Here is a 25,856-nt window from a genome sequence, read left to right on the forward strand (position 1 = left end):
CATTGATATTCTAATGGAAAAAAAAACATATCTTTAAGTATGGATCAACATCTTAAATCAGAATAAATAAAGTAGAAAATGTCTAAGATGTCATATGTAAGTTTAGTTGATGGTCTAATGTATGCTATGATGTGTACATGGCCCAACATATACTTTGCAATTGGGATGGTTAGTAGATAACAAAGTTGGCTTGGACTTGGGCATTGGGTTGCGGCCATGAGGATCTTTAGATATCTAAAAGGAAATCCCAATGTGGCTTTATGCTATCGAGAAGAGAACCTCAAATTCATTAGATATAGTGATGTTGATGAGTCACTAATAGAGATGAGGAAGTCCACATCAAATTAGCTATGCCTCTATTTTTGGGGGAGGACTCATTTCATCATACAGCAAGAAGCAACAATGTGTTACTGTCGATGATGGAGTCTGAGTATATTGCATGCACCTCAGTAGTGCAAGAGGTGATATGGATGAGGAGATTTCTTTGCAGTCTCAATATTATAGGCCATTTAGGTGAGGCTACAGTTATCTGTTGTGATAATGCAATGCTATTGCTTACCCAAAAGACCTAAAGTATCATGGAAAGACAAAGCACATTGATACTTTCTACCACTGCATTCGGGATATCATTGCACAAAGACTTGTGGTTTTAAAGCATATCTCCATAAGCAACATGGTCACCAATCTCTTTACTAAACCCATTACTAGAGATGCTTTTTAGAAGCACATCAGGGTTGAGAATTTGATATGCTTGTACATTTACTTTTTCAAAAAAAAAAAGAAATGTGCTTTCTAGTTTTTGCATAGTAAATATAGGTTTAATTTAAATGATAAATATCTAAGAATGTCACCATTCTAGATGTTACTCTCTCACATGAGAACATCCCCCAAAGATGTGATAGCGAAAGGGTTGTGATAAAAGGATTGTCATGTACTATTTGATTGGTAATTTTCTTAATTGCTTTTGTGCAATCAAGGATTTTATATGTCACCTTTGATAAGTGCTAGGATGAGACTTGTGTAGTCTAACATGATACTTATGTAGTCCATGTGCCTTATAAAAGCCAGATTTGAGTTTGTGGTGGCTTAAGTCAGTCACTTTATGGAGTGATTAGACCATGCTTTGTATGGTGTATTTTTAGAGCTTGACAAACCCAATATGGAAGCTCTACCATAGCATGCATTTCATATGGTATGTGCTTAAATCGACCAATAAAGGAAGTGATGAGTGGATCCCTTCTTCATCACTGTGTAAGTCTTATGGATTGGTAGTCCATTTATCCAATGGTCAAAAGTAATGTGGCCTAAATGAATATGACTAAGAAATAATTAAAACTTGATAAATTGATCTAAGTATTTGAGGAAAAGCAATTTAATATCACACAAGTTATTTGTGACTTATTATGCAGGGGGATACAAAGACATAGTTGTCTATAAACATGAGTTATTCATGCTAACTATGAGAACAAATACATCATAAGATCTTGTATAGCTCTCTATAAGTAGAGAGATTAGAGGGATAAAATTTAGTGTGCTTATAAATAATGTGGGGCATAATGAGATTTCATGTGACGTTGCATTAGTTTGATGGTGACTTAATGTAACGATCCTCATCAGTGCTTTTCTCCTATAGTCCCACATTCCACTTCCCATATAACTATGAGCATGAATCTTTGAGGTTAAAGAATAAAGCATATGTTGTTGATTAGATAGCCTAGGTTGCTATTAATGAGGCATGTGTATAGTTGTATCTATGTTATGTGATGCGGTGGTCCATTAATCCCACTTTTTTTTAAAAACAATGTTATCGATATGTATATGTATCCAAGGCATGGACCCCATGTTTCATATAAATTGGAACCCACTTCTCTTATGGATTGTGTCATGGTGGATTCAGTGGATGTGGAACCTAATTTATTAGAACTTTATAATGTAGGCCCCATTAAATACTAAAATACAAGACCCATCTTAGCACTTTGCCAATATTTTAAATCTATTAATGTCAATCAAAACATGTTTCTAGACTTTAACTTTAATGACTATTAACTGTTAGTTTGCTCAATTGCACAGTTTGTAATTTAGTTTGCCCTAGCTTTTCTTTGCCTTTGTGGAGGAGCTAATGCAGCGGTGCGCGATGGATCGAGTTCTCAGAATCTCAAAATTGAGAATTTGAGAATCCAAACTTTATTTGATTTTGAGCTATTCTATTTCCATCCGAACTTAACTTTGAAGGAGGTGATTGGTTCAACTCTTGGCATCTCTCTTCTCATTTATAAGCTCACTAAGAGGCAAGGAGCCTGCTTATGCTGCAATGTTGATTGGTACCCATGGATTTTAGCTAATTTTCTTTTCATCTTGTGTTTGTTCTATATATGTGAAAAAGTTGGAATTTTTGGTGATTGTGAAAATGAGTATTGAGTAACCATGATGATTTATTATATCACAGGAGCCTGATTTTCTTTGATTTTGTAGTTTTGTGTATGTGTATGTTTTTTTTTTTTCATTTTGGGAAAGTTGGGAACTTGACTGATTATAGGGATAATTTTTTAAATATGGTTATGCAGTGAAGTTTCTTCTATAATGTGTTTCCCTAATTTTTGTATTGTAAATTTATGTACCTAAAATTCATAATTATTGTTTGTTTTACACTTTTATTGAGCTAATTATAGTCTTATACTTCTTAGTGAATTACTTGAACCCAAACATTCAAAGTATGATTTTATTGTGATTATTTTCATATTTTGCATCCAGATTTTGGCTATAGAGCCTATATGCCTATTGTGAAATGAAATGGAGTTTATATTTGATCAGTTGATTAGTCTCCAACCTATTGAATGATCATTTGCATCTTTGGAGAAATATACATATTTCATTCTAATTTTCACCCAATTTTATAGATTTATATTTGATCAATTGACTACTAATTTATTTGAATGATTACTTTCCATTGAAGTAGTGCTTAACTGAAGGACTGATCCACAGCTGAGAGAATATCAAGGCAGTAGCTCTGGAAAAGGAAGCTTTATTGTCCTCCATTTTTAAGATTTTTACCTAATTTTTTAATTTTTTTCTTAATCTTAAATCTTTCTTTGTTAAATTAGTGAGGGATTTTCATTTTATGGTGCTTGTTTTATTGTTTCAATTGCTTGCAAATGCAACCAATGTGTGGATTAAATTAATAGCTTGTTGAAGTCTTGAATTTGAAGACTTATTCTTGTACTAGATTACAATAACACTATTAGATATATTGATATTGGTTTTTCCTCTCAAAGTTTCACAATTTCAATTAGATATATTCTTGAATTTTTTTGGTTGATTAATGAACATATTGATTATAGGCTATATAATTTATTTGTTTATTGTAAATTATTAAAATTTGCATCTACTCATAGATTCATAATTTATATTACAAAAAACAAGCTCCAACTATAGTTAGATTTGATGCTTGATCAGTTTCCCAATCATCTAACACAAAAAATGAGCTTCCACTTACTCATGAAAATAAATTCAATGAGAATACTGACATTATTATGAAAGCATAAACTTTCAATTTAAGAAAAAGGAGATGACTTGAATGCTCTTCTTGTTGATCTTGGGGAATGATAGGGACTCGAAATTTACCTACCAAATGGTTGAGATGAAGTTAGAAGAGCTTAACTTCAAAAAGGCCCTTGTCAACCTTGTCATCATGACTTTCAATAAAGAAATATTGGAGCAAGATTATGCCGGATCAACCTTGCTTGTTTTGATGAATATAAATATTGGATGAAAGATAGTATAAAAGAAGAAGAAACATTTTGTCTATGTTATTATTTATTTAAAACTAAAATTAAAATCCAAGGTGGTTCTGACTCTTTTGTAAGTGAAGAATTTAAAGCTTGGAATAAAAAATCAATAAGCTTGCCCCCGCAGGCAAAGTTGTCCGAAGAGTCAGATGACATATTCCCAGTGGATATGTAGGCCATTGACAATCTCCTTGATACACTCTCAGTAAGGAAGAGTGTCAGAAAGGATGATAAGTACATCTTGTGATCATACTATATGAACATAAAATGGATGCTCGGCCGTACACTGAGTTACAAATCCCTGTTAAGCCTAATTTCATACCGAGAAAGAAGACATACCTTAGCTTCGCAAGGCTAAACCAAGTTGAATAAATAGCTCTTGATCTCTACCTAAACACGCGCGTCGATAGGTAGCTTCCTTCTTGTTATGTAAATAATTTAGATATGTCGTTTTCGTGTACATTACCATTTATGTTTAAGATACATATTTCTGTGTAACAAAATTCCCTTCATGTGTAAAATATGTAGTTATTGTGTAATATTTTGTATTTTCCTATGTAATATATCTCTTATGTGTAATATATATACTATCTGTTTAATAACGGTACTTTTTGTGTAATATCTGCAGTTTATGTGTAATCTTTTCTATTTCTTGTGTAATATATATAGATCATGTTTGACCTTAGTTTTTCTGTTTATGTCACACAGTTCTATCATTTGGAGGGATGAGCATAGGTTTATTACCCATCACAATCTCTTCGTCTTGCTTGAAGGGAAGGAATAGGTGTCTGACGATGTGGTCACCGTCGTGGTCCTAATGCTGCGTGAGGAGTTGCTGACAAATCCCCATGTGCATAGAAGGCATGCCGTTATCACTCTGCCGTTGGCCCTTTCAACGCAGAAGATGGAATACGCCGCAGATCAGGCACTATGCATGATGGAGAATGTTACCTACAGCAACAAGACTGTAGGGAAGATATATCTGCGTTACTCTTCCCTTCAATTGCACACATACGATGAAGACGCTATCGAAATGCTAAGTTAAATCCATACTGTACACATGACAACAATTCTACTATGTAATGTACAACAATGGTAAATTAATTCTAACAACATCTGTCTTTCTCACGTTGGAGCGGGATCTCTTCAAATTCATCATTGAAGTTAACACAGGCATGAACCCGTTCAAGCACCTACCGATGATGCATATCCATTCCTGCCCATAACAAGAATTTGGTAGTGTAGACTACCCTATCTTCCTCATGCGTTTCATGGAGCAAATTGTGGATGATGAAGTGCTTGACGTCCAGCTACCAGAAGTCCCATTCCTACGACATTGATACATTGTGTGGATACTAGAGGATGACATGTAGAATAAGGTCATTATCACGGAGAATGAAATGAAGGATGACACTATTAAAGAAAAAGCCCATGAAGGTAATGTGCCGGCAGGCAGGGAGGATACTGGCACCCCTGAGATTGAGGAAACTGCCAAAAGGTTGATGCTACCAAAGTGAATGACGAAGGAAGTGACGACTCGGCCATCGAGGACAGTAGTGGTGATGTTGTTGAAGAGAGTATTGGACAGATTTATTGGGCTCACTCATGTTTCTAATACTTCGGTAATTTCACTTAAAAATGCTATTATTTCTATGCTTTTAGAGCATTATTTAGGTTTTTCAAGAATTCGAGGGCAAGGCTATGATGGTGGTAGTAATATGCAAGGGAAGTTCAACATCTTTCAAACCTTGATTATGATAGAAACTAAATCTGCCTATTATATTCATTATTTTGCCCATCAATTATAGATAGCTCTTGTGTTTGTTGCAAAGAATATTTTGTTATCAATGATTTCTTTTATTTAGGTGTTCGGTTGTTAAATGTGATTGGAGCTTCTTTTACAAACTAGTCAAGGCTTAAACCAAGAAATGTGACAACGCCCTTTTGCGTGTGTACCGCAAGTGCACGGGTTTATTGAAGTAATAATACCCTGGTGAGTGGGTAGTCGTATCCATAAGGAATAGTGATCACAAACACAAGGATCGCTATTTAACTAAAGTGAAGATGGATTGATAGTGGTGCGAACAATATCAATGAAAATAGAAATAAAAAAAGAAGGAGGTGTAAATAAAAGATAGGAGAGGCAATTGACAGAAAGTGGGGTACCCGGACATTTCTCCCCCTAGAACTATTGCTCCAAGTGCAAAACCAACTATTATGTCTCCTAATTGATGCTTAATGAGTCGTGGAAATCCTAAAACACACAGTCCAAAACCTAAGGTCAACCGTGACTAGCCCTACACTATGCCCCAGTTGAGAAATCACTCAGTCTCGACGCCTCACACTGTGTAAGGTTCCTTAAAGTTTTAGGGACTCCAAGTGATAAACCCTATTCCTTAATATAGATCTAACCCTTTGGTCCCGGCGAAAGCTAGTCATAATAAAGCCCCAGCACTAAGGATTACTTCAACGCTTCACTCTATTTCTTGCGCAACTATGCCCTAGTAGAGTTCTTCTCTTAACACTTCACTCTATTGTGATCGCAAAAACTCTTGGAACACAGAGGTAGGATAAATCACATTGCAGGGGAAAGGGGATGTTCCAATACCTCTCGACTCATTCTCTCGACCCTCTCCAATCTTGCTTTGTCTAACCCTCATGGTGTGTCACTCACTCACAAGGATTACCAATGTAGGCTCTCAACCCTAGTGTCGCTTTAAGGGGAAACCATTCAACAAACATTCAAGATTGGAACTCAATTAAAGAAATTAATTAAAGAAGCATAATAGAAAGGTCAAAGAAATAATAACATCCAAGGGTTTACAAGTCCAAGTACCCACTAGGGGTTTAGCTCTCCATATAGCAAGATACAATCAATAATGAAATCAAAAATAAAAGCATGCAATCCATAAGTAAAACCCCCTTGGTATTCGTGCCGATGGTCTTGTGGAGTAGCCTCATCTTCTTCAAAGGTTCCCTCGTTAAGCCTAGGGCACACCTCACCGAATCGATGCCGATGAAAGCTCCCCTAATAATTATCTTCCCAAAGAACGCGGTGTTGAAGGCCATAGAACCACTCCAAAAGCTTGCCAAAGGCTCTCTAAACCCTAGCCGTGAGTGCCTTCAAAGATGAGAAAAAAATGAAAAGAAGGATCCCCAAATCGGCTAAAAACGCGGCTTTAAATAGGTTGGAATCAAGCATCCACACGCCCGTGTGAATCTCCAGGAAATTGATTTTCTGCGGCTTGTGAATAGTAACTGCTACAGTACTTTACTACTGACAACACCCCTTGCGTATGTCCCGCAAGTGCATGGGTTTGTCGAGTAATAAAATCCCAGGTAAGTATGTATCATATCCACAGGAAGTAGGGAGTAAAAATACATAAATTGTTTCTTAACCAAGTGAAGATGAATAATGATTGCGTTGACAAGATGTAATGTAAACAAGAACAAAAGAAACAAGAGAGAAAAGCACAAGTAAGTGAGAGATAAGGCAATCTATATAAATGGGGTACTCGAATATTGTTCCGCCTAGGATAATCGTTTCAAGTGCAAAACCAACTATTATGCCTCCCAACTAATGCATTAATGAGTCATGGAAATCCTTTAATACATGATCCCAAATCTAAGGTCAACTGTGACTAACTCTATACCATGTCTTGGAGGAGAAATGGAACAATCTCAACCCCTCGCACTCGGATAGAATCGTATGAAGTTCTAGGGATTCCAAGTGATAAACCCTTTTCCTAGAAATAGACCTAACCCTTTGGTCCAGGTGAGAGGTCCCTAGTCACAATTAAGCCCTAGGTGCTAAAATCACTTCAACGCTTCACTCCGTTGCCTCTGCAACTAAGCCCCAGCGGAAGGTCATCCCTTAGCCCATTAACTCTACAATAACCGCAAAGAGATCAAGGAAATGGAGGTAAGATAAATCACATCGGAGGAGAAAGGGGACGCTCCGCTACCTCTCAACTCACCCTCTCGACCCTCTCCAAACTAGCTTTGTTTAACCCTCGTGGTGTGTCACTCACTCACAAGGGTTACCAATATGAACTCTCAATCCTAGTGTCACTCTAAGGGAGGATTCAATCAATCAAGCATTCAAGATTGGAATTCAAATAAAACATCAATTAATGAAAACATAATAGAAGGTCTAATGAAATAAATACATCATAGGGTTCACAAATCCAAGTACCAACTGGGGGGTTTAGCTCTCCATGGAACTAGTTACAATCAACAATGAAATCGAATGTAAAAGCAAGTAATCCATAGAAAACCACCTCGATAGTCATGACGATGGTCTTGTGGAGAAGCCTCGTTTCCCCCAAAGGTCTCCTTGTCCGGCCTAGGACACACCTCGCCAGATCGGTGCCGATGAAAGCTCTCCCAATAACCTTCTTCCAAGTGGAGCGCGATGTCGAAGCCGAAAAACCTTTCCAAAAACCCTGCCCATACCTCTCAAAACCCTAATAAGAGCCTCCTCTCAAGTTTGGGAAAGAATGGAGAAAAGAATGCTGAAATCGTGGCTGAATCACGGCTTAAATAGGATTGGAATCAGGCATCCACACGCCCCTGTGGATTTGCCACACATGCCTGTGGAATTTCCGCACGGGCGTGGATAATTTCCACACGCCCCTATGGATTCTCTGGAATTCTCTTTTTCAGCCGGTTGTGAATAGTACCTACTATAATAATTTGCTATAGTATTTGCTATAGCCCCCTACTACAGTGTCACCCCGAAACACACCTGAATCCATGTTTTCATCGAGCTAACATCAACGGGCACACGTTCACGTCGTAGATCGCTTTGCTTTTTTCAATAACCGGCCTCATTGGTGAAGATCTTGCTATCAATGCACAAGCCGAGATACTCGAATGTGACTGCCTTTGTGCCCCTCCAAACCATTGTGGTAGCTTGAATACACGGAGGTTGGCACACATTCTCGCATCTTGAACCCGACTTATGTCTTTGCGTTTGACCCTTCTTAAAATTTCCTCCAAATAGTGTGTTCATGATCTACATTGGCTTCTTTCTTTAACATTCGGCTTCACAATCCTATATGCATGAAAGTAACACAAATGTACATGTATTAGCGCTAAAACCTGATAAAAGTAATGCTTATCATAAGGAAAGAACACTTCGCATTCTTATCACACAAGCACTTATCAGCTACAGCAAACTGCTACATTACTACGCCAAAATACTCCCGAATCCACACTCTTCATCGAGGCCACATGAACGGGCACACATCCATGCGGTAGATAGCATTGCTTCTTCAACATAATCATATTTAACGACAATCTTGCTAATTTTGCACAAGTCAGAACACATGAGTGTGACTGCCTTTGTGCCCCTCCAATTTGCAAGTTCACTCGAGCACAATAGAGGTTGGCACACACTCACATATCTTTGAGCACAAATTGTGTCTTCAAGTTTGTTCACTCCATGATTTCATCAACAAAGTGCCTCCACGATCTACTTTGGTTACTTTCTTCCATTATTGTCTCCATAACCCTATATGCACAAAAGTAACACAAATACACATGTATGAGCAATAAAATCTGAGAAAAGTAATGCTCAATGTAAGAAAAGAATACTTTGTAATACTATTACACAAGAACTTATCAAAATGAGTATTAGGAGACCCGATAATACTTGTTGGGGTTCTCATTATGCTTGACTCTTGAATATAATGGCTATGTTTTTTTCAATTATGGATGTACTTTTAAGACATTGAGAAGGATGGCACTTATTAGGATAAATAAAAAGAAGCACATCATCTCTTAGAACTAATAGAGTCATTTGATTTTATTTTTTGCATGCATTTAATGGTGGCAATCTTGGGGATTACAAAAGAATTGAATTTCCTTTTGTAGAGAAAGGACCAAGACATTGTAACTGCTATGTTACTTATTAAAAATGCAAAGAAAAAATTGGAACAAATGAGAGATGATGGATGGAGAAATTTGATGAATGATGTTTCTTCATTTGGCAATAAGATCAAAATTCAAATGTAGGAAATGGAAGATTCATATATTAAAGGAAGATGTCGTAAAGCACCACAAGTTAACAAATTACACCATTCTCAAGTTGATCTATTTTATGTCATGGTTGATATGCAACTTCAAGAGCTCAACAATTGTTTTAATGAAGTAAATACTGAATTACTACTTTGCGCGGCTTGCTTGAGTTCAAGAAGCTCATTTAGTGTATTTGACAAAGAAAAGTTGGTAAAGTTGGTTGAATTTTATGCATGTGAGTTTTTTGTTGTTGAGCTTATAGTTCTCAAAAATCAACTTGGAAACTATATTGTGGATGTATAAGGGGATGAAAGGTTTTAAATGGAATAAGAGAACTTTCACAAAAGATAATAGAAACCAAAAATGCAGTGCATTTATCCACTGGTATATTTACTATTAAAGTTGGCATTAATTTTATCTGTGGCTACGACAACTATGGAGCGAGATTTTCTACAATGAAATTAATTAAAAGTGATTTGCAAAATAAATTGAGTGATATGTGGTTGAATGATTGCTTGATAATATAAATTGAAAAAAGATGTATTTGATGGTGTTAGTATGATGTAATTATGTATTGTTTTTAGAATATGAAAACTCATCGAGGACTATTGTAAAATAATTTTATTTATTATTTTAGTAATTTAACTATTGTATAATCAAGAATTTATTTATATGTGTATGCCAAATCTATTTGATCGCATAAAGGATGTGATTAACAAGTAAGTATTTATTTGCACCAAAAGAGCCATTAATATACATATATGGAACCCTCTGTGTAAAATTTCAGGGATCCACCACTGGGCATGTGTTGTTACTAATGAAACATATATTATCACCATTGTGTACAAGAGGGAGAATATAACACTATTATTTGTGTTCACAAAGCACAACATGGAATACATGGTTTATTACATGTTTCATGGCATGCTTTATTCTAATTTCATGGCAAACTTCATAATATGTTTTATGGCAAGCTTTACTCCTTGTTTTATAGTATACTTGTATGTGCTACTTAAGAGAGGATAAAAAAAAGTGAAAAATGTGGACTTTAAAAGATTGAACTCTCTCACAACTACACAAAAAACAATATAAAATTTCAACTGCTACCTCATTTTTCATTTTCTCTAAGTTAGCCACCATTCTTTGTGCTAGGATTTGGAATGTGAAGATGGAGCAAATTTAGTTGTTGTTATCTACAAAAGAAGAATGCATAAACTATAATCGTAAGAAGTTACTGAAGCGCAAGTTGGTTGTGTAAGTTAAGCTCAATGTTCTTAGGATTCTAGGGTATTATATACTGTAATCTTCTACCTCTACACTAAGATAATCAATTTTTTTTTTAGTTATATCGAATGACTATCAGATTTTCAACATACTTGAAGAAACTTTGTCAAATTTCTTTGATATCTTAAAACTAATATTATTTAATTTATTTAATATATTACTTTTAATTTAATTAAATTTTATGAAAATTTGATCGGTGCTTTCCTACTAGTGTTGGGTGTGGGAAAATATGAATATATGAATATATAAGTATGCAAGTACACAATAAAATATCATAATTAAGTCCGTAATACTACAAGTGTACCAGCCGTCAAGTAATACCTCGTGGGTGAACACGAGGGTCGTATTTCCCCAGGAACGGTGAGAGGCTCCTATTCTTTTTCACTTAATCAATAACCTAATCGTTTATGCTCTTTCTTTAGTTTAATTATGCAACACTAATAAACAATACAATTGGAGACATCGTTAAGCACACTTGGAAGGAGTGGGCAGTATATATGAAGTTTATCTTGCTTACTAATTATGATAGGCATTAAGTTTCATTTATGTTCTAGGATTGAACCGGGGGAATTCAAAGGCCTACTAGCCCCAATAAGCCATGGCGACTAGGCCTAAATCACTAGGAACTTAAGATGGAATTCCTGCACCCTGTCACTTTTATGGAATCTAATCCACCACAACCTCCTATGTTTGCCTTAAGTACGGGAACCCTAAGAGAAGAAATCAATCAAACCCTAAGATAAGGGTTAATCAATCCTTAATCTGGAATCCTAGCTATGCCTAACCTCTTAGAACATGCATAGATCTATCATGGCATGGGTGTTATCAATGTGGGGGCATATCCTCCTCATCCAAATCAACAATGATAAACAATTAAAGCATGAAATGATTAAGAAAAATAGAATGATATAAATATTGATCAATCAAGATTAATAAACAATAACTGAGGGACCTAGATATACAATTTCCCTTAGAAATCAATCAAACCCTAAGTCTAAGGGTTAATCAATCCCTTGAATTAGGTTCTCATAGATCAAAGAAAGTAAAACATCAAAGCACAAAAACATCCACAAGACCAAATAATGAATAAATAAACGTTCAATGTATTCCTAGATTAACTCCCTCCAATAGTTCTCCAAAGGTTTGGGATTAGTGGATCCTAAGGTTATTTGAATGACGTGTGTCACGTGCGCCCTCCTGCAATGATGATCATTTATCTTCTCTTGAGAAACTCGCTGGAATCCACTAAAATATCGATGAAAATTGCCTCCAATGCTCTTGCTTTCCACAAATCCGGCCGCCCTAACTCTTCGGCAAAAGAATCTCCCCTCAAATTGAGAAAATAAGGGTATTGATAGTAATCTGCTCCACCACGGCCCCACCATGGGCATTGTGATGCCTGTTATGAGTAAGTTTGTTACTTGGGCTCCAAGTCGCATCCTGGCACGGTCTTTGGGCGTTATGCATCTTGACAGCGGCCATAATGGACTTCACAACGGCTGTTGTGAGGCCATTATGCTTCTATGTTGCTACTAGTGAGCTTATGATGCCACGGCTCGATCACAACAGTGGTAAGTGTAGAAAACGGGCTTTGTGATTTGCCATAACACCCGTTGTGAGCCCATGGTGGAATATTAATTCTGCAATTTACTTCGTTTTCCTTCAAAACATCCTCGAATTCACTTTTTGCACCTAAAACAAAAATAAAGATCATTGTGAATGAAAGAATGAAATTTCATACTAATAAGATGCTAAATAAGTGCAATTTCATGTTAAATGTAGTGTAAATAATATTGAAAATATGATCACTTTAGCACTTATCAAAATACTATACTTTCTTTCAGTCTCAGAAAACTACACTCGAGCGTGGCCAGACTGGTGAGTTATGGCATGAAACTAAAAAAAATATCATAAACAAAAAATTATAATTTTATATAAAAAAAAGTTTTTGAAACATGATTCTATAGGAAAAATGTATTGATTATTAAAAATTTCAAAGTTTATTTAAGCTTGTAATTGCCAAACCGCACTGTAAGTTTGGTTAATGCATAGTTGGCCCCTCCTTTTTTTGTTATCCCCAAAAAACCCTCATTTTTCCTCCACTTACTTTTGAACTCTTTAGGCCTCTAACGGACAGAAATGGAGTCAGTTTGGGCATTAATGGATTACAATGCCCTTGCTTGGGAAGTTGTTGGACAACCACCACATGGTGAGAAATGACCATCATGCCCATTGTGTAACCACTTTGGCGCATGAAAGGAAGTAAGAGAAGATAAACCGGCTTATCCTTGGGTAATCCCGAGAGAAATCCATTATTACTGGCACAACCTTTTTCCTTTCTTCGGCCCTTTGCCTATTTGCAAGAAAGCATCTGAGATAATTTCCTTTCTTCGCCAAGCATTTCAATCCCGGACACCATCTGTTTCACTGTTGACCATTCGACCACACCTCTGCAGAAGAACCCCCATCTCACAGTGCTACAACTTTGAATAGTCATCTTGGTCCATCCATTGTAGGGATACAAGTTGGAACATATGAAGAAGATTAGCATATCTCTTTTTTTTTATTTTGGGGTTTTGTCCCTTTGATTTATGAAAGTAACCATTTAGGAATAAAGATTTTTCAGTTTATGGTTTGATTTTGGGTTGATCTAGTAGTTTAGCATCCTTAGGGTTTAAGTTTTTGTATATGAAGAAAGAAAATGTTGCGTTGAAAGAGATCCTTTCTTTGGCCATGTCTATTGTTGTGCAATTTTACATGTGTGTGTTCCATGGTTGTTGTCTCATGGGCATAATGATGTTCTTTTCCCTTTAATTTGACATGGTTGTAGTACATGTCTATGTTATATGTGTTAGGTTTGCTGGGTTTAACTCAATTAAAGACTTTCCCCACCAGAAGAGATATGCATCAGTTAGTTAAAGTTTTTTTTTTGTTTAATAAATGGTGTTTTCACTTAATAAGACAATTTCTAATTTATGCTAGCTAAATTCTACATAATGTCCTTATCTCTTCATAGCCTTTTTCATATGGTTGTCAACCTTGTTAACAGGAAGTGCTATTTAGTACCGATTTTGGAAACTATGGCCAACTTGAAGACTGACATGAGAATCAGACTATAGGAAATCATTCGAAGAACATAGTTTGTAGCACTTATAGAGATAGAAACAGTATTGCAAGAGAGGGGATTGCTTGTCGCTTTGATACAAAAGTATGATGAGCTCGCCTAGAAATTCAAGATTGGGAAAAGTCTACTGAGTTTCAGGCAGGAAAGATGTGGCTATCATTCTTGGGTTGCGATGTGATGGAAGTGCGGTTGTGTTTTAGAAGAAGAAAACACGAACATCTTTTGAATAAGAATATTTTTTGAAAACCTATGAATGACACAGAGACTTTATAAAAAAACCCTTCTCTAAATTGTTCGGAAGAGAGGCGAAGAAGATAATTTTGCAAAGCTGCTTATGGTAAACCTCAAGGGTACTATCCTCTTCCTGAACACATCATGCTCTGTCCTGAATTTGCTCATTGATTATGTGGACAACCTACCTACACTGGCATGCTACGCATGGGCACAGGCGACACACTAGTGGCTTATGGAGGATGTTCCTCAAATAGCCACTCGAGTGCAAGCAAGATGCATTGGTAAGAAGACGAACACATGATATTTAAAAGGCTGTGCAATTGCACTAAATATATGGTTCTATGAGCTCACCAGTACTGGGAAAGAGTTGTGATTTGGCAAGATTGCAAGAATACTGTGTTATGGGGTAAACAACTTCTGGAGGCAAGTGTCCTTAGGGCCAATGTTGTCATCAATCAAAGGCAAGGAGGTAATAAGTCATTAAGAAGTTCTGTTAATGTAAAATTTTCTACTTAAGTTAATTTGTTTCTATTTAGTATCTGCCTTTTGTGCGTAGTATGTTTGATTACTGTGTAATTAAAATGTTTAATGCTTAGTAATTTGCTTCTATGTTTAATTATAGCCATTTCCATTTAATATAATCAATTTTGGTTTAAACTGGTTTTCATTTAAGATAACCAGTTTTGGATTAAGTTAATTTGTTTCTGTTTACTTTTACCACCTTGTTAAAGGCAAGACGGTAGAATAGGTTGAACTAGAAGCACCATCTAATACCACCTTGTTAACAAAAGAGATACTTGCGAAGGAAGATGTTTTGTTCGAACAGGTTGAACTAGAAGCACCATCTAATGGCAATGAACCATCCAAAGAAGTAAGTATACCAGATTTGCAGGAATAAAGGACAGATCTTGAACCTGCTGGAGAACCATCAGCACCATCTGCCTCCCCCTCGAAAGAACTGACTTCATTCGGCATTGAACCACCTACATCATCGCCCATAGAACCGCCAATTGCCGATGAAGCCACCATCATCAAAGAACCAACTAAATTGGACGTGGCCTCCCCCAAGAATGTCGATGAAGCTCAACCAGTTGGATTTATAGAGGTAGAAGCACAACTACCTATGACTAAAACGCTCTAGATCGATACTTCAGAACCAACAGATGCTACTGAGAAAGGAAAACAACAAGCTATTGATGTTGATGCTGAGAAAGGAACCGTGGAGAAAGAAAAACCACCTAGTAACATTGATGTTGTTATAGTTGAAACAAACAAGTCATGGATGAGCAAAAGGATTTTCCACCAAAGAAAGAAACGCTACATTGGTTACACTCGTCTAGACCAATTTGAATAAGAAACAATAAGCATATACCTTAACTTTTGGATGAACAAGTAAGTGTTTTGTTTTGATTATTTTTAGTATCCACGTATGTATTCCTGGTAACACTTACTGTATCACATTATTACTTAGTTATATCCGTTGTCACTCAACAAAGAATTGTTTCCACCTAAAAATACTTGTTATCGCTTACATATTTATATTATTATTTATAATTTTTCATTTTTGCTTATTTAAGTTTTTTTAGTCCCAAATCTAGAACTGTCATATGGAAGAATGAGTAGGTTTACACCACACGACTCCATTGCTCATGCTTCTAGAAGGTAAGGAAATAGTCACAAATGGTGTGATGTATATGTTCGTGCAAATTATAAAGGAATCGTTCAAAAAATAACTCTGCCTATACAAGAAATGTGCGGCCATCACACGCCCATTGGTGCTGCTTATGTCCAAGCAAGACCACACTACAGAGTTATCCCTGACAATGTTAGAAGAAGGAGTGCACCACTAGCATGATGTTGATGCTGTCATACTACTAATCATTCTCAATGGTCATTTCCATCTTGTTCTCGACAATGATAAACAAGAATATCAATATTATTCATCATGCCAGAGTCTGCAATATGATAAAGATGTTATTGCCATGGTAATATCTTATGCTAATCCTCTTATTAGACCATTGTTTTCTAGAAAAAAGGAAATATATGATAAGGGCATGGAGATTGAGCTCGGTGAGAAGGCAACTTCTACGTACCCCTTGATCCATGATCGAGACTGCCCTAGGTAAAAGAAGCAAGTGTCAACTATCCTATCTATGTCATGAGTTTTATTAAACATATACTCTAGGGTGAGAAACTCTGGCTACCTCAAAATGATGTTCCCTACCTCGGATTAAAATACGTTGCATGCATACTTATTTAAGGTATCGCCTACGGTGTTCACAAAGTGAAGAGCTCCAAGATTGAACAAACTGGAGAACCTTAGAATGGTTGAGTGAACAAAAACTTAAATTTATGTTTAGTTATGTATGTCACCAGTTATGAAAGTACTTTCTCTCTTAGCCAGACATATTGCCAGTTATATATGTACGCTTATGTTTAAGTATAGTCATTCCCATGTACTATCATATATTCTTGCTTATTCTTAGCAGTTGTTGTTTAAAATTGGTAATATATCCTTAAATGTTTCTTCTTAATATTAATATAAGCAATAAGTGCAATATATATAAGGGGAATGTAAATAAATAACATTACTGTTACTTAATGCTAATCAGCAATTGGTGCATTGCACGATCTACGATTGTAGCCAGACTCGAGGCAGTGGCTGCAGCGTAACTCATGGACAACAAATGCTTGCGACGCAATCCTCTTCTATCTAGGTCATCCAGGTTGTCTTCTCATGATAAGTGGATGTAACTGGAGTTCATGATTATCACCTATTGGTTTATCATTATCGGGGAGGGGAAAATAGTTTCCTGGTATGCGAGTTTGTAGGTTTGGATGGTGAAGTACTCACTAACAAATCAATGGGTGCTTGTATTTGTCTGCGTTATAACTGCACAAGCGTGTTTGCACGGGATACCTTATACTTGTATCTGTCTGCATTAATCACCTCAAAACAATCATTGTCCTTCGGTGACAATTTCTTCTATCTTCTTATGTATGTTTGGACATAGGTAGTTGTCCCATTTTTTTTACTGCTTAAGGTGGGAACATAACATACACATCAGCTTGAACCTGTTGTATATAAGAGAACTATAGGGTAAATTTGAACGTACGAAGTTGACTGGATAAGTAAAGAATATGTACAATAAGCAAGATTGTACTAAATTATACAGTAACAAGTTTGGATAAGTGGAAACATTATATTCTAAATAATAAAACCATAACTAAACATGAACCTAATCGTATATGCAAGAACAAATCTGTGTAAATGGAAACAACACACACATATTTACTATATATTCTTGTGTTTAGTCACTTACCTTATGGAGTCAACCATGTTTGCCACAGGAAAATGGAGCGTCTCTTTTATCCATGCATTGAACGAATCTGTGACATTTGAATACATCTCGCCCCATCATTCCCTCCTTGAATAAGTAATTTAATTAATGTGTGATATCTAATTTTTGAAGTAGTCAGCGATGCGCATTGGGTGACATGGCCTACAGGTGATTCACAACATCATCATATTCTTTAACAGTGGATGCATACGCAACTCGAATGATTGTGGACCAACATTCTTCCTTCAATCCTTTGCCAAGTCTAAGGTTGCCTTTCATAAAATTTGCATCCAAGTGTCATAGGCAATATGAGTGTAGTAATATAGGGAAGACCTTTGCAATGGCGTTGACAAGGCCCTTAGACCCGTCCGACACAAAAGTGATAATGTCTTCATAATCAATGTCGTTGTATTAAGCATCACTTAGATTTGAAATGAATTATGTCCAGTTCACGTTGTTTTCATTGTCGACAATGTCGAATGCCGCATGGAAATAACCATTGTTTTCATCATTGCCTATCATACCTAATAGAGTACCGCCATATTTCCCTAGCAAATGAGTATCATCGACAAACAATAGCAGCCTACAACCCCTTTTGAATCCTAGGATACATACCTGAAATGAAAAAAAAAATGCACCTCTAAAATGCTCACCATCTTTATCCACAATCGCAATGCTGCTCGAGTTCGTTTCCACCACCTTCTTTGATACCAAAGCAATAAATCATAGCTAGACACTTTGCTTCCATGGAGGGTAACTCAAACGGCCTCTTTACCCAACCAAGCTTGCTTATATGGAAGATGGACACCATGCTTACGTAATATGTCTAACTAAACATCAATGGCTCTATACAAGGTTTGGTCCTTCAATTTCTGGATTACATGTGTGTTGACCCATTTTTTTCATGCTTTTGGATGCAATGTTGAGCAATACCACCGCCACAAGTGTGTACCTAGTGCATTGTCTTGATCCTGAAAGTCTCTTTATTGTATTCCTTTGAGGTATAGAGATGCGATTGACAACCTTCAATGACGAATTGGACAATCATCCTGTGTTTCTCATTTTTTTATGAATTTGAAGTTATAATTACGCTTGATTGGAAAATTGCGCAGTGAATCTCTTAAGTGGTCAGTGTCTATAAACCATTTTCCAATATCCAATAACTGAACTTTAAATTGCTCAGACTAGGTAGGAAAGCCTAGGACACCGGTAGGCCATCTTGTGATGGAAAGGATACACTCTCGGAAACCGAATGCCTAGTGGAGTTGAGTAAAACAAGAGAGCATATGAAAACAACTTAACGTGATGGGTAAGTGGTAAACAATAAATTAAAAAATAACGTTATATAATAAGTGGAAACATCTTAATGTGAATGAAAAATGATAGTGATGAGCACATAATATGTTAAATACGCTGAAAGAGAAGAGGTTAAGCGTAAAACATATTTACTAAGCGAAAAACTTGTTATGCATCAGTTATTAACTACATGTACTAAGAGAATCAATATTTACAATGGGAAAGATGTGTCAGCAGGAACAACCAATGGCCTTTCATTTGTGTTAACTATGAGGTTGACGGTAGCACAATTAGACATGTGGTACATGTGGCACAAGCATTGGAAGTTCACCTCGGATTCTATTGGGTAGACAGTCCTATGTGCATCGAGGCCCCTCCGCTCACATATCTCCGCTAGGACTGATTCCCAATAGGTCAGCATGGTGAACAACATCTCACATCCTTCCCGCTTGTATCTAGCAATTACACAAAAGCTCTCCTTAGAAAACTTGGATAAAAAAAATCAAGTATCACTATCACTGATATGGTATTAAATGAAAAATTGCCCAAAACACCAACAAGGGAACTCACAGGTCTTCTTTAGAGGGTTTTTTCTTGAGAACAAAGATATGCACTTGGCAAGGAAGAGATGGTATTAACGGTCACATAGATGGTAGAAAAAAATGAAATCGAAAACTACAATACACCAAATGAGAACTGGAATAGATCACAACCTGGGCCAGATAGAAAGGCAAAAAGGTTTAAGAAGCATTTCATTTGTTAGAAAGTGCTCAAAGATTTCAAAAAGTGTTTGACAATATGACATAAAGCGGGGCTGTTTTTTCCCACCATTTTTAGGGGCAAAGCTGGAATATAAGGAAAAGGAAGGTAAAGGAGTGAGCTTAGGGTGTAAAAATGAAGTGAAAAATAAAAGGAAGGGTTGTCCGGGAAATTCAAAAGTTAGAAAGGCAATCTGAGAATTTTTAAAACTTTCAAGAGCCTAGAAATAATTTTCCGTTTATTTAAAAGATATGATTTTTGGATAGCTTTCAGAAACTATTTAAAAATTATATATTTTTTATAAAATTGTTAAAATATATACTTTTTATAACTATTATTTATTATTATAATTATGTATACAATAAATATTTTACCACATGTAAGATAGAGGTGAACACTGGTCAACCGGGCCCGGTGAGCCCAACCCGCCAGTTCTGGTTCGGCCTAAGGCCGACCCGAAACGGGCCAGGCCTATAGTGTCGGACCAGCCGGCAGGGGACCCGGCGTGTTGCGGGTCACATTCACATAATCCGGACATGGCTCGGATCACCTTGATAATTTTTAAAACTTTCAAGGGCCTAAAAATAATTTTCCCTTTATTTAAAAGATATGTTTTCAAGGATAACTTTCAGAAACTATTTAAAAAAATATAATTTTTTTTATAAAATTGTTAAAATATATACTTTTTATAACTATAATTTATTATTATAATTATCTATACAATAAATATTTTACCACCTGTAAGATGCTAAAGAAAGGTGTTTGCCATGCTCCTTGTTTATTGGAACATAGTGACATGCAGTACGAGTCGAAAGGTGCTTTGGACATACCCGTGCTTAAGATTTGGGGTTTAGCACGAGGGTAATCAGTCTTCTTCTTTTTAACCTTCCTATTGTTTCTTAAAAGGTGTGTCATGATGTGACATTGATTCGAGCTTTGATTTGTCAGACTTTGGATGAACTATAACCAGTTCCTCTAAGTGTGATTTAGTTATGTTTAAATAGAGGAGAAGATCAAACTTCCATCTTTCATCAGTAGAATAGTGAGCGTCTTAAGGATTTCTAAGCAATGGAACCGAGAAAGGTTATGCCGCAACCGTAGAGAAGGAAGAGGTTAAGTAGTTACATGAGGACTTGTGACTAGTGGAATAACCTGTTTGAATTATCGCTTGTGTGCTTGAGATGTTTGTATCCCATCTGTGTTTCTTCAGTATGTGGTATTCCTACTTTGTAAACAAGAAGTTGCTTTTCTCCTGGACTGTGGGAAATTGCAAGATTGTTTTACTTTCCAAGTGCTGGAAGTAAGGAAGTCAGAGTAGTGTCGCAGTTGTATACTGTGTACAACACCGTAACATGAGACATCAGGTTCACTTTGATCGTCAGCAATACCTGATTGTACTTTTAGAGGATTTTTGGATACTGTTGAGCAGATTTGGAACAAAAGAACAAGTGTTGGAACAAGTAAGTGAATTCAATGATGCCATATCGATGTCTGATGAGCAAATTTTGAGTATGAAATTTGCTTAAGGGGGGAGGGGGATTGTAATTCCCTGAACCTTTGGATACCTGTAAAAAATTTTATTCATTGTATTACTACAGTTGTAGTAATATTTTCTTGCAGAGTAGTTTTGTTGAGAAACCCAAGTGGGAAGCTCAAGGACCTAAGTGTCAAAGTTTATAGAAGAGTTGGGTTCACAAGTAATTAAAAAAGGTTTGATCTTAAGTGTTTCCGGAAACCAAGTACTGGAAGGTAAGGTTGCAGGGACCTTTTGGAAATACTATGTTATAATTTAGGGACCGTTGGATAGTTTGTAAGGACCTTTTAGAAATATTATTTCATGATACAGAGACCATGGTGACTTTTCAGAGACCTTTTTGTAAGGAATTTTATTTTCAGGGACTTATAGTGAATTTTCGCAGACATTTAAGTTAAGAGATAAGGTGTGGACATGGCTGGCTTTTGTGTGGTTTTTCATCTTCTTCTTCATTTGTTGCTACAGTATCCCAAGAGAAAAAAAAGAAGAAAAAGAATGAGAGACATAAAATGTTGAGCTTGGAGATCGTTGGTGAAAGCTTACTGGAGGACGGCTTGGCTTGGTAAGAACCTTTCTTGGTGTTGTATTTGGCATGGATGTATGTATATATGTGTGATTGGTTTAATAAAGAAGAAGATGATGGATTTGAAGAAATATTGATGAGGATGAGGAAGTTGTTGTTGTGATATGATTTTGTGTTGGAAAAACCTTTGTATTTTGAGATGAAATTGCTTGGAATGGTGGAGGGATTTGCTGGATTTATTGTAACTTACTGTAGCACCGAGATTAGGGTTTGTTTGGGTGAATAAGTTGATGATGATGGTTAAGTTGATGATGATAATGATTAAGATGGTAATGATGATGATGATGATGATGATGATGATGGTTGAAATAGAGTTGGTTGAGATATTTGGTTGGATCAAACCAAGTGGGAGTGAGTTGATTGAGTTTAATTGATTTGGGCTTGGTCCAGATTTGGCTAATAACTTTGGGCTGAACCAAATTAAGGAGAATTGGGTTCAATTGAACCAAGCTGGTTCAAGAGGTTTTGTTTAACAAATGGAATTGGTTCAATGCTGGTTGGTGAAATTAAACTTGGTTCAGTGGAATTGAGGTTAGTTCAGGTTGTTTCAGGAGGATTTAACTCAAATTGAGTTGGTTTAAGTGCAATTGGAGACCAATTTGATTATGCAATGTCTGGTTTTAAACGATTGGAGTGAGTGGGCCCAATTAGAGAGTCAGGTATTTATTTCTTGTGTTTTCTTTGGGTTCAATTTCGTAATTAGCATGTATTTATTCATTTTATTCCATTATCTTGTTAGGTGTTGTTCAGGCATGGGAGGGAATTACAGGCCTAGCGGGAAAACCCAAGGGAGACCAGAGAGTTGGTAGTGGCTATTATTTTGGATAATTGGTTAATTGTTACTATTTTGAAATAATTATTTAACAGCTAGTATTTTGGAAATAATTGTTTAATTATTTCATTTTGTTATGTTTAATTATGTATAATGTTAACAGATACATATATTTATTTGGAGTTTGCTATGCCATAGCAATTGTATTAGTATATCTGGTTTGGACAATTATATTTAGATTTAACAGTGGAAAATACATAAAAATATGATTCCCTTATTCTTTTCAAGTATTTATTTTAATGGGTATGTCTACTTGACTTTGAGTTGATTTGTGTTAAAATCTTTGGATATGCTTGCGTTTATCATTTCCGTGGAAAAATGACAAATATTTTGGATATTGATTTTTTTTGTCCTGGTTATGGATTCCTCGTTGCGAGATACATGTTTATATTACTTGGTTGGTGACATCTTACTACAGTAGGCAGTTTTCACGGTCAACCTGTTGAGGTGGCGTGGAAGACCGGCAGACTTATTTGTCCTGTTCAGGTGGGAGTGTAGAGTTTTGTCTGGATGATCATCTGGAAGTCGGGGTACCACACAGTGGACCGATGAGTCAACGTTAAGGACATGAGTTCCTTGACGGCTCCGAACCTAGCTACGACCATGGTGAAGGTTTATAGAGGTTTCTAGACCATGTTGCGTTCTTTTTGTAGAGTTATATTAAAGTTGTGGTTTTGGCGGCTTTAAACCTAGTCACGACGGCGGCTAAGTTGGTGAGTGTTTTAGGCCAATGATTTGAGGGCGGATTTTACTTTACCTGTTATTTTGGATTGTGATGAGAGGGCGAAGCCAGCTGTTGCTCTTAGGAGGGCAGTCTCTCACAAAAATTTTGATTTTCTGGGAAAATTGTTTTGATGTTGATTTATGATGAATTTATGTTTCAAAAGCTCTTTAAAGTTGTATTTTGCCAAAATTCTGGTCTTTGTGAAAGTTTGAAAGTTATTTGGGAAAATTGATCTTTATATACCTTATATATGCTAAATTTAATTATTTGAAATTATTGAGCCACTATCGACCAATTGAGTGTGCTGCAATTACAAGAACAAGACTTGACTAATTTTCCTGTGTGAGTATAGAGCCAGTAAAGGCTGATGCAGAGTTGAAGTGGGTCCTTTTTCTTTCTACTGTTGTGTCGTGATTTTGTAGGGGTTCTACCAGTATGTTGGAGTAATTATGCTTGTTGTATCCATTTATTTGAACGTATAGCTGCGTAAAGTTGTTAATTGTGTTCTGTAAGTTTGTTTTGTTTTGTTTTTTTTTTTGCAAGGTGTCCGTTTTCCAGTTAAAATGGATTTTTAACTGATGGGTGCCACATTTACCTGAGTAAAAGGGGTGGGTGTGACATCTACAATAGCTCAACCACTTAGCTTTCATTTCCATAAGGCCCATAACTAATTGTGCATCTAATCTAAACTTCTACAATTATTCAGCAACATCAACAACAGCATATGAGAATAAATGTGCTGTGGGAAAATAAACTTACAAAAATAAATTTGTACATGTATTAAACACATAAAGTAAATCCATAACTCTAGTAGCAATATTCCATTGATATTCAAATAAACTAAAACCAGGCAAAGCTTCATTAACAAAAGTAGTTATTAATGTCTTATATGGAAATGTCGCATTAAGAAGTCGATAAGAAAAGTTCCATCTAGTCTTAACATCTTACGGAAACTTTTTGGCCCTCATGTTATTTACTCTACAATAACGAGCCCATTGTTTCATGAGGGTTATGTTCCTTCCTATATAGAATACAACATCCCTAATTGGTCCTACATATTGTTTCAGAGATTCTAGCCCAGTTTGCACACATAAGTTCAATACATGACAAGCATATCTAATATGAAAATATTTGCCCCAACATGAAGGTCTCAAATATTCTTCTATAGGTCTAATTGAAGCAGTATTAGCAGAAGCATTATCAAACAAATTTGAAAAAATCTTAAAACTCAAGCCATATTCTTTGATGATTCCACGAATCATTCTATAAATATTATCAACCGTATGGGCCTCATTGAGTACCCTAAAAGCAATTACCCTTTTTTGGATATTCCATGAGTCATCAATCTAATATGCTGTAATACCCATAAAAGAATTTTCATGGAATACATCGGTCCATATATGAAAACATAAAGAAACAAAAGAGATACAAGCTCAAAAATACTCACAAAGTTGTTCTTTACCTTACCGTGTTTGTATTGTTTGAAAATTGTTCTTTGAATAGTCCTCCTTGAAACTTTTTTGCATGTTGGTTGTAATGTCTTGTTGATGCATTCTTGCACTTGGCATCACTCCGCAAAGTTGAATAGAAAGTGCTCCACAGAAATTGTCTCTGTGATGTTATCCCTATATCTTGGTTGAGAAAACGTAAATAACGAAGAGTGAAAACCCGTACCTTTGTCTATGGTGAATCGGATTTGAGATTGTGTCCGAGGATGTACTAACTTATCGAGATGTTTTTTCTCCATATGTCTAGTAAATGTGCCATATCCTCCTCCTTTGCTATGCTTAAATTCATAATTACAATAATTACATTTAGCATGGGATACACTACCATCATTATTATACATTTTTGTAAAATGCACTTTAAAAATGTCGGATTTAGTGGTAGATTCTGCAGTGGGATTTGTTCTTCTAGTCTTTGAAGTCAAAGTAGACAGTGTTCGCTCCTCGGTCGGGCTTTCATATTCTTGCCATTCATTGCTCTCTTGGGTAGGTAACGAGTCCGAACAAACAACACTCTTTCCTTCGAGCTTCTACCGCGTGAAGCCATTTTTAATTTTTCTAAAGTTGATAAAGATTAAATCAATCAAAAACTAAAATAAATAAATAAAATAATTAAAATAAAAATTATTACAAAATTATAAAAAAATAAAACAACAAACATAATAAAAATAAACAATACCAATAAATATAAGAAAAATTAAATAAAAAAGTGAAATAATTAAAAAAATACAAAATACAAAATTATTAAAATTACACATTCCAAAAGAATTATAGAATAAAAATAAACATACCAAATAAATAAAATAACATAAAAATAAAATCTACAAAATTAAA

Source organism: Dioscorea cayenensis, chromosome 15 (assembly GCF_009730915.1).
Source record: "Dioscorea cayenensis subsp. rotundata cultivar TDr96_F1 chromosome 15, TDr96_F1_v2_PseudoChromosome.rev07_lg8_w22 25.fasta, whole genome shotgun sequence".
NCBI lineage: Eukaryota > Viridiplantae > Streptophyta > Magnoliopsida > Dioscoreales > Dioscoreaceae > Dioscorea > Dioscorea cayenensis.